Source organism: Amblyraja radiata, chromosome 11 (genome assembly GCF_010909765.2).
Source record: "Amblyraja radiata isolate CabotCenter1 chromosome 11, sAmbRad1.1.pri, whole genome shotgun sequence".
Classification (NCBI taxonomy): Eukaryota; Metazoa; Chordata; class Chondrichthyes; order Rajiformes; family Rajidae; genus Amblyraja; species Amblyraja radiata.
The window spans coordinates 52650017-52663547 of NC_045966.1; the positions used below are offsets into that span (position 1 = coordinate 52650017).

The 13531-nt window shown below is 43.1% G+C and overlaps 1 protein-coding gene and 1 pseudogene across 1 annotated transcript in view; both read right to left on the reverse strand.

Annotated features, from left to right (window-relative positions):
- LOC116978642 (slit homolog 3 protein-like) overlaps nucleotides 1–13531 on the reverse strand; it is a 432238-nt gene that overhangs the window by 166264 nt on the left and 252443 nt on the right. The window lies entirely within an intron of this gene.
- Nucleotides 9792–9887, reverse strand: LOC116978830 (annotated as a pseudogene).

Below are 13531 nucleotides of genomic sequence, written 5' to 3' on the forward strand. Positions count from 1 at the left end.
TGCACCTTGGAAAATAAAGAAGACTAACGGTGGTGGCAGTTAAATGCATACAAGCAATAGAAACCTCTGTAAAATGTGCCACATGAATGCTGAATTAAAAATAAATCAACTCTACCCAGTGGATTACCTTTGTCTGTGTATGTGGAATGGGTCACGATGACAACACACAATGGATTCAGTGGCCGCTGATGTTACAGAGGCATAGAAAAAAATCTTTAGAAAAAGCCAACATTCAGTCGTGTTCCAAAAGGCATGAATAACGAAGAGAAGGTCAATAATATCGTTTTTGGAACAGGAGATTTTGAGAAAGCATAAGATTTTTTCAGCATTTTGGAAACATTTGAGGACAAAATTAAAAATCCATATAAAAGTTAAAAAATAACATATTTCAGTCTGTGATTAAATCATTCAATCTATAGATACAAATTCCAAAGCCTGAGGCAAAAGGAAACATGGATAACCATTGATGACTTAATTCCAGGACTTGAGAGCACAGCTGATAATGTAGACTTAGGATAGTGGCCAACTCACATACCCAAACATGTAGACATCTTTAATTAGTAAAGTGGAGTTCACTGCAGTACAAACTATAGATATTGCCACAGCACACAAGGCCACAAGGAGACCAATTAAAGTGCTGAAGTATTTAAACATCCAACCACTGGAATGGTCCTAGGAAAGAAAGCAAAACTGATGCAGTTCGGTATTAGAAATAAAAGAAAGGAAAACAAATTAAAAGAAGGTCTCAGAAGGGACGTAGATGACTACATGTGCACGTTCTGCGGCAAGCTCAAACACTGAGAAACAACGTGCAATTCAAAAATAAAAGCACACTGAGAAAGTGGAGGAGAAAGAGCATAAGATTCAAATCTGAACTCCTAGATTGTGGAAAATGTAGAGTCCAGAATGCATTAAATATTGGAGCTTTATATTTACAGCTTAATGAGGTGTGGTAGTTATCAGATGAATGAAATTCCCCGCTCCCCCATCCAGATGGGCCCCATAGCTGAGGAAGGATGTGCTGGCGTGGGACAGGGTCCAGAGTATTGAGTATAGAAGTTAGGAGGTCATGTTGCAATTATATAAGACATTAGTGAGTTTACAAGATTGATCCCAGGAATGATTGGGTTAACTTGTGATGAGCGTTTGACAGCACTGGGCCTGAACTCACTGGAGTTTAGAAGGATGAGGGGGAGGACCTCATTGAAACTTATCAAATAGTGAAAGGCCTAGATAGAGTGAATGTGGAGAAGATGTTTCCACTAGTGGGAGAGTCCAGGGCCAGAGGCTACAGCCTCAGAATAAAAGGACACAACTTTCAGACATACTAATTTCCTTAGTATGGTGAATCTGTGGAATGCATTGCCACAGAAGGCTGTGGAGGCCAAGTGAATGGATATTTAAAACCAGAGATTGACAGATTCTTGATTAGTAGTGGTGTCAGGGGTTATGGGGGCAAAGGCAGGAGAATGGGGTTGAGAGGGAAAGATAGATCCGCCATGACCGAATGGAGGAGTAGACTTGATCGATCTTGGATTTTGATCAATTGACCAGGTGGGCTGAGGAATGGTTGATGGAATTTAATACAGAGAAATGGGAGGTGTTGCATTTTGGGAAGTCTAACATGGGCAGGACCGACACAGTGAATGGTAGGGCTCTGGAGGAGTGTTGTAGATCAGAGGGATCCAAGAGTGCAGGTACATGGTTCTTTAAAGGTGGAGTCCCAGGTAGATAGTGTGGGCAAAAAGGCTTTTGGCACATTGGCCTTCATTAGTCAGAGTATTGAGTATAGAAGTTAGGAGGTCGTGTTGCAGTTATATAAGACATTGGTGAGGCCACAGTTAGAGTATTGTGTTCAGTTCTGGGCACTGTGCTGTATAGGAAATATGTTGTCAAGCTGGAAAGGGTACAGAGAAGATTTACAAGGATGTTGCAGGACTAGAGGGTCTGAGGGTCCATAGGGAGAGGTTGAGTAGGCTGGGACTCTATTCCTTGGAGTGCAGGAGGATGAGTGGTGATCTTATAGACATATAAAATCATGAGAGGAATAGATCGGATGGATGCACAGTCTCTTGCCTAGAGTATGTGAATTGAGGACCAGGGGACATAGATTTAAGTTGAAGGGGAAAAGATTTAATAGGAATCTGAGGGGCAACATTTTCACACAAAGTTGGTGGATGTATGGAACAAGGTGCAAGAGGAGATAGTTGTGGCTGGGACTATCCTAACGTTTAAGAAACAGTTAGACAGGTACATGGATAGGACAGGTTTGGTGGGTATGGACCAAACGCGGGCAGGTGGGACTAGCATAGTATAGTAAACATGTTGGCCGGTGTGGGCAAGTTGGACTGAAGGGCCTGTTTCCATGCTATATCACTCTATGACTATGTGACTTGATGGGCTGAATGGTCTAATTCTGCTCCTAGAACTTATGAGATCTGAAAATGTATAAGAACCAACCGCACCACTGTGAACCTAACACAAAAGCTGGATACCAGAACTGAAAGTGACATAATTGTACAATAATTGTACAAGCATTCGGTGCAGACATTGTGGGACAAAAGGCCTGTTCCTGTGCTGTGCTGTTCCATGTTCTAAGATACAAACACATCAATACCACAGTGTAAGGAGCGCCCTTGTAGGAGGGTGAAGGTAATAGAGGAACATTTTAACGGTGTGTGGAAATGCATTTAATGTAAACACATTTCAATTTGAGGTTAAAGGCCTTCCATAACCATAGCTTCATGCAGTCATTTCTTCATGCATGCATTGTAATTCTAGATTTAATTACATTATTGCATATTCCTCATAAAAACACATTACCAAGCTAATACTGGCTTTTAAATTATACATTGGAAAAATAATACCAAAGATCAAGCTGTTGCGCAAAAAATACATTTTATTTAAACAATAATTGTAAATGAACGAGGAATAGGTCTATCCTTTCCCTGCCATTTCTGATGGCCATACAATTAGAAAAGCTAATGCCAGTTGTCACTTCCTCAGAATGTCGATCTTGCTTTCAAACAGGCAACACAGTGAATTGGACTGAGTGACAATCTGTCGTGTGGAATCTCAGTATCTCCACAAATAAATCTATTGTCCACTGCCTCGACACAGTGTCAGATTAACCCTTTCAATGTTACTGTAAGTGGGATTCAATTGGCAGCATGAAGTGGATGCTGAAGGAGTTCTAAGAGGAACCAACCCTTTCAATTCTCAGTGGGAGGGGGATAACCTGTACTACAATGTGTTACAACCTCCCACAAATGTAGGAGTGATGTTCACTCATTGTGTTCCTAATGGGATCAGACTTTTCCTGTTCTTTTCTGGAGAAAATTGATTGAGATTATTCTAAAATCAGATGGAACCTCATTTCCAAATTGTTTAAGAAGGAACTGCAGATGCTGGAAAATCGAAGCTACACAAAAATGCTGGAGAAACTCAGCGGGTGCAGCAGCATCTATGGAGCGAAGGAAATAGGCAACGTTTCGGGCCAAAACCCTTCTTCAGGCTAAAGAAGGGTTTCGGCCCGAAACGTTGCCTATTTCCTTCGTTCCATAGATGCTGCTGCACCCGCTGAGTTTCTCCAGCATTTTTGTGTACCCTCATTTCCAAATTGTTTGGTTGTCAATTAAGCTGATACACAGTTGATGTACTCTGCTTTTTTGCACTCTTCCTTTCGTTTAGCTTAGAGATACAGCATGGAAACTGGCTCGTCAGCCCACTTAGCCCACACCGACCAACGATCACCCGCACACTAGTTCTATCCAACGCACTAGGAACAATTTGCAGAGGCCAATTACCTACAAACCTCCACGTCTTTGGGAAGTGGGAGGAAACCGAAGCACCCGGCGTAAACCCACATGGTCACAGGATGAAGATACAAACTTCGTACTGACAGCACTCGTAGTCAGGTCACTCCGCCACTGTGCTGCTGTTTCTGTTCTCACGTTGAATTAATATCATATTCCCTTATGATACAAACGGCGGCCATTCGGCTCTTCAAATCCAAGTCAGCTGTCAGAGCAACCCCAACAATCTCATTTCTGTAATGTATTTCTTTTAACATGCTCAATGATCTTTACTTGATTTTCCTCCTACTCAGTACCCTTGAGCCCATGAACCCACCAACACCTCTGGGATGTGGAAAGAAAGTGAAGCAGCTGGGAAGATCTATGAACTCACAGGGAGAACAGCACAGATTGTGCTGAAGGCCAGGATCAAAGTTGAGTTGTTGGAGCTGCTAAACACCTTTCCCACCTCCGCCCATGTCCATTGACAGTCTTCCCTTCCGTATTAAGATCCCTAAGCTGCATAGTTCATTCCATTAACCCCTTCAGCTTTCCCTTCGGCCTTAATAATATTTCTTTAAAACCTACCTCTAATGAGATTCCTTAGAAGATGTCAAATGTCAATGTTCAGTGTCAAATGTTGTTCAATAACCCTCCTTCAAATTGTTTTCGGAAGTTTTCTTCCGTTAAAGGCACTGTTTAAGTGTTGTTTTCCACATTATCATCGGGTTGGATTGTCCCCAGGCACACATTCCACAGCCCCCTTTTTCAATGGTCTTGTGACACCCAAATAGAATAGCAGAGCGAGGATAGGAGTTGCCGATGGTAACCACATTGCACCAAGATGTGGCACAAAGAACAGTGTTAAGTGAGTGGAATAATAAGAGCCAATCTACTATTAGTTATTCATTTGCCTTCTATCATAGGAGCAGCTGCCTGCCGCTTACAAGCCGAGTGAGCAAAGTAATTGAGCTGCTTTCAACTTGGGAGATCAACAGGGCTGGGACCACCACTGGTTTAACCTATTTCATTGCTTATTCTGTGATGAATTACATGTCAACAGGCCTTCAAGCATACTGAGGCCCCTAATGTAGGAAAATATTAGTTACAGATTAATGCTTCGTGGGGTGGCTTCGTAGTCAGCAATAAAAATTCCAAATGTAATCCTTTTGATTTAACAACCTCATGCTTGTTTATCAATGTCTTCCCATCATTGACAGCAAAGTAATCTGCAATCATTTTCAGCATTTCCGATTGGGTCTGGAGACCATTTCTATCTCTTCAACATGATCTAGCTGCATCGATGATTGGGGTCTACCGTGTTGAAGCTCTTACCCACACTTTCCTTACTTTAAGACTTTACAATTGTAAAGAACTCCTGAATAGCATCGGCCGTGGCTCTAAACATGTGGCCATGCTTGAATCTGCTGCCTAATCCACTCTAAGCCCTGTGAACACATTTACCCGTGATGGGTAAACTGTGATAATTTCTGATTAAATAACTTGATGTTAAAATTATCATCTTTGTTTTTCAAATCCTTGCATAGTCTCATCCTTCCCTTACTCTAATCAACAGTCTGACAACACTCTAAAATATTGGCATTTCTCCAATTATAGCTTCCAAAACATTCTTGGTTTTGCTGCCAATCTCCTAAACTCTGAAATGTATTCTCTAAAATACTTTCCCTCACAGAAAAACTGTAAAATATTCTATATAATCTATTTCTTCTACTAAGCATTTGGTCATTTGCTATTATATCTCCTTTGTTGTTTTTGTTTGTCAAAGCTCTTGTGTAATTTCCAGGGGTATTTTGCTCCATAAAAGTTGCTAAGCATTAGTGGTGACAACGTCTGTGAGTGCAATATGGATCCTCAACTTTCAGCAGAAAATTAATTTACGCAAACTGTAGTCCTCACAAAAATAACTTCTATGCAGGTCGTCTGATATATCACTCCCTAATGAATTCCAAACAAGCATTAAGACTATGTGACTGGCTTTGAGAGGAGCCATCCTTGGCAGAATCATGCTGCCATCAAGATGGCTGTGGTGCTGATGAGACAACTGTCTGTCTCCTTGTGGTCTCTGCATTTGCCAAGAATGCCTGGAAAAGGATGCAAGAGTCCTTGTTGAGGTTTTTTCCTGACCAGAAGCATAACACACAACTCTGATCTACAGGCTATTCCATTCCAAATTATGTGCATTGGCACAAACTGCTTCTTGAAGATCATTGACTCAATGAAAGGAATGCCCCGTCGGTCTTCCAATTTAAGGTGGTTTGCAAGTGAATGCTGCTAACTGACACATTCCAGGGTGCAGGGGCACATGTACAGCCACTACAAAGGTCCATGGAGAAGGACCTAGTCTAGTGTCTTGCTGTACTTGGATACTCAGGGGATGGACTCTCTGTAGCACCCTCTCCAACACTTCACAGATGTAGTGTTTAAGGAGGAAAGGTGGCTTGATGCATTGAATTGAATGTATAAGTGTAGAGGAAGACATCTACTTAATTCATTTACTGTATATATTATGAAAGAAGTATATTTTGATTTAAAAAATACAATTTCCCTGATGAATTATTTCCTGTAGGTGGAGCCACTAACCCAACCTTCGTACATGCACCATTGGGAGAACCCTGTTCCTTCATGCATGTCCCTGGATGTTTGCTGAGGTGAGATCAGTTACCTGGGGAGTTAAGAGACATGCCCAGTGCAAGACACTTGCAACCAAGAGGGATTACATCTGCCATTGAATGGCATTGATGATCAGTGAGTCCTCTACCCAGATAAAATGTGCAGGAAGGAACTGCAGATGCTGGTTTAAACTGAAGATAGACACAAAATGCTGGAGTAACTCAGCGGGACAGGCAGCATCTCTACAGAGAAGGAATGGGTGATGCTTTGGGTCAAGTCCCTTCTTCAGACTGAAAACTGAAGAAGGGTCTAGGATTTTGTGTCTATCCTCTAACAGATTAACTGGTTTCTCCGATCCCCTGAGGTTCAGCTCTCAAGAGGGGTCTGGAGTGTGGGGTGTTAGTTGCCCAACCCAGGCTTGGCTGTTAACATTCTCCCAAACCAATGCTGAGCAGGGAGTAACATCACAATAGAATTCCTGCAGTTGCCTTGCAGCTAATGTGGTGGCAACTGAATGAGTGAGGAGCAACCATGAGACTGAGTTTCCTGTCGTTCACTGCCACAATAAAACAAGGTCCAAGCTCCTCGGGGAACCTGGCATGGCTGAGGTTGTTTTGTGCCCCTGAGAATAAGATGCAACTAATCACTGCTAAGATTTTCACTCATCTGGCATAATGACTTGGATTTCCTTCATCGGGAAATGGGCCAAGTCCAATTACAGTTCTCTCCATTACATTTACTAGAATCACCAAGTCATAGGAAATGCCCACACAGAAGGACATTATTAGGTCTGTCATTACTGCTGCTACTTAAAGAGGAGCTGTTCAACTAAATCTCACCTTCCCGCCCTTGGTCTGTTGCCATAGGTCTTTAATCATATACAGGCACTTTTTAAATGTGATGTGGTTTTCAGTCTCCAACTCTCTTTTAGGCTTGAATTCAAACCCTTGCCCTCCTCTGGGTGAAAATATGTTAATCTCCCTTCTTATCATTCTATTAACTACTTTAAACCCCATGCCTAAGGGAACTAGTCTTTTCAATTTAATGTAACTTGGTTCGTAATTTTAAATGCCACATTTAAATCTCCCCACAGTCTCTTCTGTTGTAAACAAAACAACCCCACCTTCTCCAATCTTTCGTCTCAGCTACAATTTTCTAGTGCTGGCAACATCCTTGGAAATTTCTAACTGTTGGAGTTCATTACACAATGGAAAATCTGACAAAGATATTGAAAAGTTAGAAAAACAGTTTAGGCACAAAATGCTGGAGGAACTTAGCTGGTCAGGCAGCATCTATGGAGAAAATGGACAGGTGATGTTTCGGACCCATCTTCACATTGATTGTAGTGGGGACTAGAATTGAGAAATAAATAACAGGACAAATCGGTGATGGCAATGCTCAGCCGAGGAGGTTCCCTGATACGCCGATTGTTGGCTTGAGACGTTGTGATCCTAATTCATTGTTGCAACACATCGTTGCAAACTGTGGAACTATTAGTGGAGGAAGGGGGAGGGAGAGGGAGTTATTTTAAAAGTTACCTAAGTTTCGAGAATTCAATGTTCACACCACTGGTTGTAAACTACTCAGGGGAAATATGAGGTTACTTCGACAAACATCTCTCTCCTTCTCACCTCCTGCCTCCTCTAAAAGACCATTAAACCAGTTACAAAGTTCGCAACAAAGTGCCCCTCTTGGGCTGACACCGTCTCTAGCCAGCAATCGGCCTATCAGGGAACCTCCTTGCAAGAGGTCATCTATTGCCGGCCCTGATTTGTCCTGTTTTTTTTCTCACTTACAGTATCTCCCCCCCCCACCCCCACACCAATACAATCACTGAAGAAAGATCCCAACCCAAAACATAATCTATTCATTTTCTCCAGAAATGCTGCTGCCGTCCCACCAAATTACTCCAGAATTTAGTGTCTATCTTTGGTATAAACCAGCATCTGCAATTCCTTTTTATTACACTGTAGAATAACAGTTTAAATACTGCAATAAATAGAAATCAATGATGTATGCTAAGTTATGTGCTATGTTTTATAAACTATTTACACTTGCACTGCATCAGTCACTATTGTACACTACTCTAGATTGGGTTTGTCAGCATGTGAAGAGCTTCCAGCCCCTCTCCTCGGCATTCCATACTCCACTTTAGTCAGAGGGTGGAGAATTTGTGGAACTCATCGCCACAGAGGGCTGTGTAGGCCAAGTCAGTGCGTATTATTAAGGCAGAGATGGACAAATTATTGAATAGAAAGGGTCAAGGCTTATGAGGAGAAGGCAGGAAAATAGGATTTGGAGGCAGAGATTGAATGTCGGAGTGGATTCGATGGGCCGAATGGCCTAATTCTACTCCTATAATTTGTGAACTGATGTTCTTTGTGACCAGTCTAGTGGATGAGTGTGACTTCAGATACACCAGCATTTTGTATCCAGATCATTTCATGGGTCAATGCATTTGTACGGGTCTGAGCTATGAACAGCTGGCAGTCAACGTTGACGGAACCACCTGCATCATTTCCTGCCTGAATGATCCCTATTGAGCAGTATTTGAATTGAATTCTCAAGACTCTGGAGTAATGACTAATTCTAAAGCTCTCTTGCAGGTATAAACTGCCTGGGCAATCTCTTTTCTTAAACCTTCTACTTGCACTTAGGATGCAGCTGGTCACCTACGGTGAAACTGACCACTTATTGCCTCCCTGACTAAATTTAAGAATCTTCTCCCTCCATCTTGGCTACAGAATGTTCTGTTCACAGAATACATCGCAGTGATTCATTAAGGCTTCTTCAATAGCACGTCACTGCTGAATAGTCTCAACCATCAAGATCAACGAATGTGAAAGGTGAATTAGAGTGCCATCCAAGTCCTAAATTAGAGTCATACAGCATGGAAACGGCCCAACCCGACCAAAATGCTCATCTGCACCAGTCCCACCTGCCTGTGTTTGGCACATATCATTCTAAACCTTTCCTATGCAAGTACCTGAGCAAATGTATTTTAAATGTGTTGGTATACCACAAGCACCTTGCATTTAAAATGTGCTTGATTTATGCATTTTTAGAATAACACTTTTATCTAATTACAACAAAGTTTAATTAACGTGCTCCTCTTTTCAGAATAACGTACTCAGATTTATACTTGCCACATTATGGCAGTGCCGTCGCGTGTGGTGCCTCGCATGTTTGAGAGAAGGAAAGGGTGATGTTTCGGGTAAGCATTACCCATTCCTTCTCTCTAGAGATGCTGCCTGTCCCGCTGAGTTACTCCAGCTTTTTGTGTCTATCTTCAGTTTAAACCAGCATCTGCAGTTCCTTCTTACACATATATTTGATTTAGACGCTTTAAGCTTAATTCCTGCATGAAAAAGGTGAGGTGCCTGTACTTAAAAACCTTATCAGATATTAAACTGATTAGAACAAATCCTACATCTGATCAGAGCCAAAAGACTGAGAAGCAAAGTTATGCCTGGCTTGTAAATATATTATTCTTGTATCATCATTGTGGAGTCAACATTTCTGCAGTTGTCAACCACACAGAACTCACAGAATGCCTTCACGATGTGGACTGCTGCCGTTCAAGAACACAATTCATCCCTATCTTTTCAAGGGAAACTCTTGTTTATTTGTTTAAGAAGGTGGCCACTTAGCCTATTGAGTCAATGTCATATTTTAAACCATTCCCATCAGTCCCTTTCCTTTCTTATTGCCTGTGACAATTTTCACTCACATGTCTATCGACTTCAACCTCAATCTCCTACAAGCCACCTCCACTAGCTATAATTTCCAATAATCAACTAACTCTGTACGTGGATGTAGCTGGAAACTGGAAAATCTGTTCGCTCACAGGGAGTACAGGTGCACAACCTTTTATCCGAAGATCCAAATAACGAAAACCTCCGAATAGCGGACATTTTTTCGGTCCTTGAAGAAAGGTCCTTGAAAACGTTCACCGAGGGCGGCCCGCAGAGGTGACAGCGGAACCTCCGGTCGGTCCTCGAAGAAAGGGGAACTAAATCCCCATTCATAAAAGAGAAGGTGAGGGTATATTGCGCGGGAGGGTTAATAATTGACAATATGCTGCTGCCTGCCCGCTGAGTTAAAAAGTTCCCACGGTAGCACGATACACAGTGTATCGTGAGTCTTGCGTGGGAACTTTTTAACTCAGCGGGCAGGCAGCAGCAGATTGTCGCTCCCTTCAGTTTCACCCCACCTACACCCCTCTGCTTCCCGGCCATGTGTGTGACCCCTTCCCTCTCCTCTCCAGCTCCCCGCCCATTGCACCGCCGCGGGGGCTATGCACTGTCTTCATGTCGGCGATGCTAGCAGGTCAGAGCCAGACACCGGAGACGTCAGGACCAACGGGACACCGACCCCCAGGCCCACTGCAAGCACGGAGATCCCAGAGACCCACATCCAGCAGCAGCCCAGCCCCGTTCCAACTCCAGAGGAAAACTGCAAACTGGCCGGAGACATCAGGACCACCAGAAGCCGCTCCCCGATGGGCCGCTACGGCGACAAGTGGCAGTTCGCCCACAGCCCCCTCATCGGGACACCGACCCCCAGGCCCATTGCAAGCACGGAGATCCCAGATCAGCAACTCCAGCCCAGCCCCGCTCCAACTCCAGAGGAACACACTCCCCGTATGGGCAGAAGCTGATGGTGTGCAAGGTACGTCTTGTTCTTGGGGTCGCGCAGCTCGGGCTGTGGGCGAACTGCTACTTGTCGCCGTAGCGGCCCATCGGGGAGCGGATTCCTCTGGAGTTGGAGGGGGAGGGGGGTATTGTGCTGTTTGTGCTGTTTGATCGCCCCCTACTATCCCAGGGACAGGGAGACAGGACGTTCACCGAGGGCGGCCCACAGAGGTGACAGCGGAACCTCCGGTCGGTCCTCGAAGAAAGGGGAACTAAATCCCCATTCATAAAAGAGAAGGTGAGGATACATTGCGCGGGAGAGTAGGAATCCCAAGACAAAGTTGAGTGAGCGTTCACCGAGGGTGGCCCGCAGTGGTGACAGCGGAACCTCCGGTCGGTCCTGGAAGAAAGGGGAACTAAATCCCCTTCATAAAAGAGAAGTGGAGGGTATATTGCCCGGGAGGGTATATCGCCTACCTGGAAGAAACCGGACATTTTTCCCAGGATGTCGTCTGCACACCAAAGCTCACCAAAGCTCACGTTTGGCGCCAAACGCACGTCGCCTCTGCTGCACACGGACATAAGAGTGTGAAAATGTCGCCTTAGGCCGCCTAAGGGCATGTAGCCCCGCTAGGGTGACATGAGTGCGAGAGGTGATTCAATGCTGCGGTCACATTTATAAATTCAGGAATTCATTCAACACACTGCATTTCATACAGACATTTATTCTGCAAGAAAAAACTACATTGAAGACTCAAACTCGCGACCGAGGAACTGCCGGGATCAAGGCGCAAACTCGCGACCTTGCGGATATGAGCCGAGCACTCTACCACTGAGCCAGCCATTCAAATCTACGCAAAAAAAATTCCATTCCGAAGACCGACAAATTCCGAATTACGAAAAGTGTCTGGTCCCAAGGCTTTCGGATAAAAGGTTGTGCACCTGTACATGCAAACTCCATACAGATAATAGCAGAGGTCAGAATTGGTCACTGGAGCTGTGAGGCATATACTGTATGAGTCACATTGACAACATGAAATTCCCAAAAATGAACTAAGAAATATTCTTGATATAGAAATAAGGCTTCTTTTCTCTTTTGTCATTTTGGTTTTATTGTACTTTGAATTCCACCTCAAGCATTTTGAACATCAAATGTAGTTTTGGCCACGAAAGCAAGGACACATTCTTTCACATAAGTTGACCAGTGACATTTTGGACTAAATCCTGGAACTCCCTACCTAAAGCACCATAAGGTCTGAAGCAATTCAAGGAGGCAATCCAATATCTGTTGATTATCCTGCCAGTAGACCCAAAACCTCTGAGCTATTCACAATGATAAAAGCTGGAGAACTCCTTTTGTCTGCCTCCAGGCTTGCAGGCTTGCATCCTTTACCAGTCTGCAGAAAGTGAACAATGTGTAAAGATCAATGATGGATGCCTGCAAGGTTGTATTGCATATCTGAATAATGTTTAACACTCAGAAAAATCCAAGCGTTCGTGAGTCTCTAACAAGTCTTGGCATCTGTCAATGTTGCGTAAATGATAACTTTTGAAAATGCAGTAGGAGAACACTTAGCCAACTGAACTGTTGATGAGAGATGCAAATATTTCCCATTGATTGATCAATGTGTCCATTGAGCTCAATCCTTTATCAAGTTAGTCAGAGAGTTATCTATCAAAGACAGATGCATTTGTGTAATATCTCAATGTAGAAAAAAAAACTTCACAAGGGGATTCACAGGACAAGAATGATACAGAATCTTTGCCACCTAAGTTGGATTAATTGCCCCCACAATAGGCTGGTGAAGGAATCTCGGATCTTTCTCTCCTGTTATCCAATGCCATAAAATATGAGCCAACTGGGAAATCATCATATGTCTAATTTTGTAAACATTCATATAAAAAATATACCAGTGTTGTTTAAAAGAAACACCAGGGTTTTGTAAGACTTTGCTGGCATTCTACATTGTGATCTGGTAACTGTTTAAGCTATTAAAGTTGCACAATCCTAGCTCTGCATTAGGAAGCCAAAGTAAACAACAAATGTGGAAAACTAATTTCAGTGCTGAACAGCTGTGGTTGCTAATCCTGTGACAGGCAAGAGCTGCACAAAGGAGAGGCTGCTAATCAAGAATGCTTCCATCCTGATGTGAATCTGTGATCACTTCCTCCAAAGAACCTCAACATTGGACATTAAAATAAAATGACAAACAAATGGGAGAAAGAGAAAAAAAAACACTGAGGTTCAAAAACTAAGCATTGCATGAGAGAAAGCTATTCAGTATAACACCCCATTGCTTCAATGGACCATAATTTGGTCTATCTTGGCTTCCGGCCAATCCATCTAACCTCACTGGGGGTTGAATGCTCTGCATCTTTTTCTCAGCCACTCGCCACAGTGTTTTATTTCCAGAAATAATTTGATCTTAGTGTTTTATTTACAGGCTTTGGAAGACTTTTAGCACAGATTTT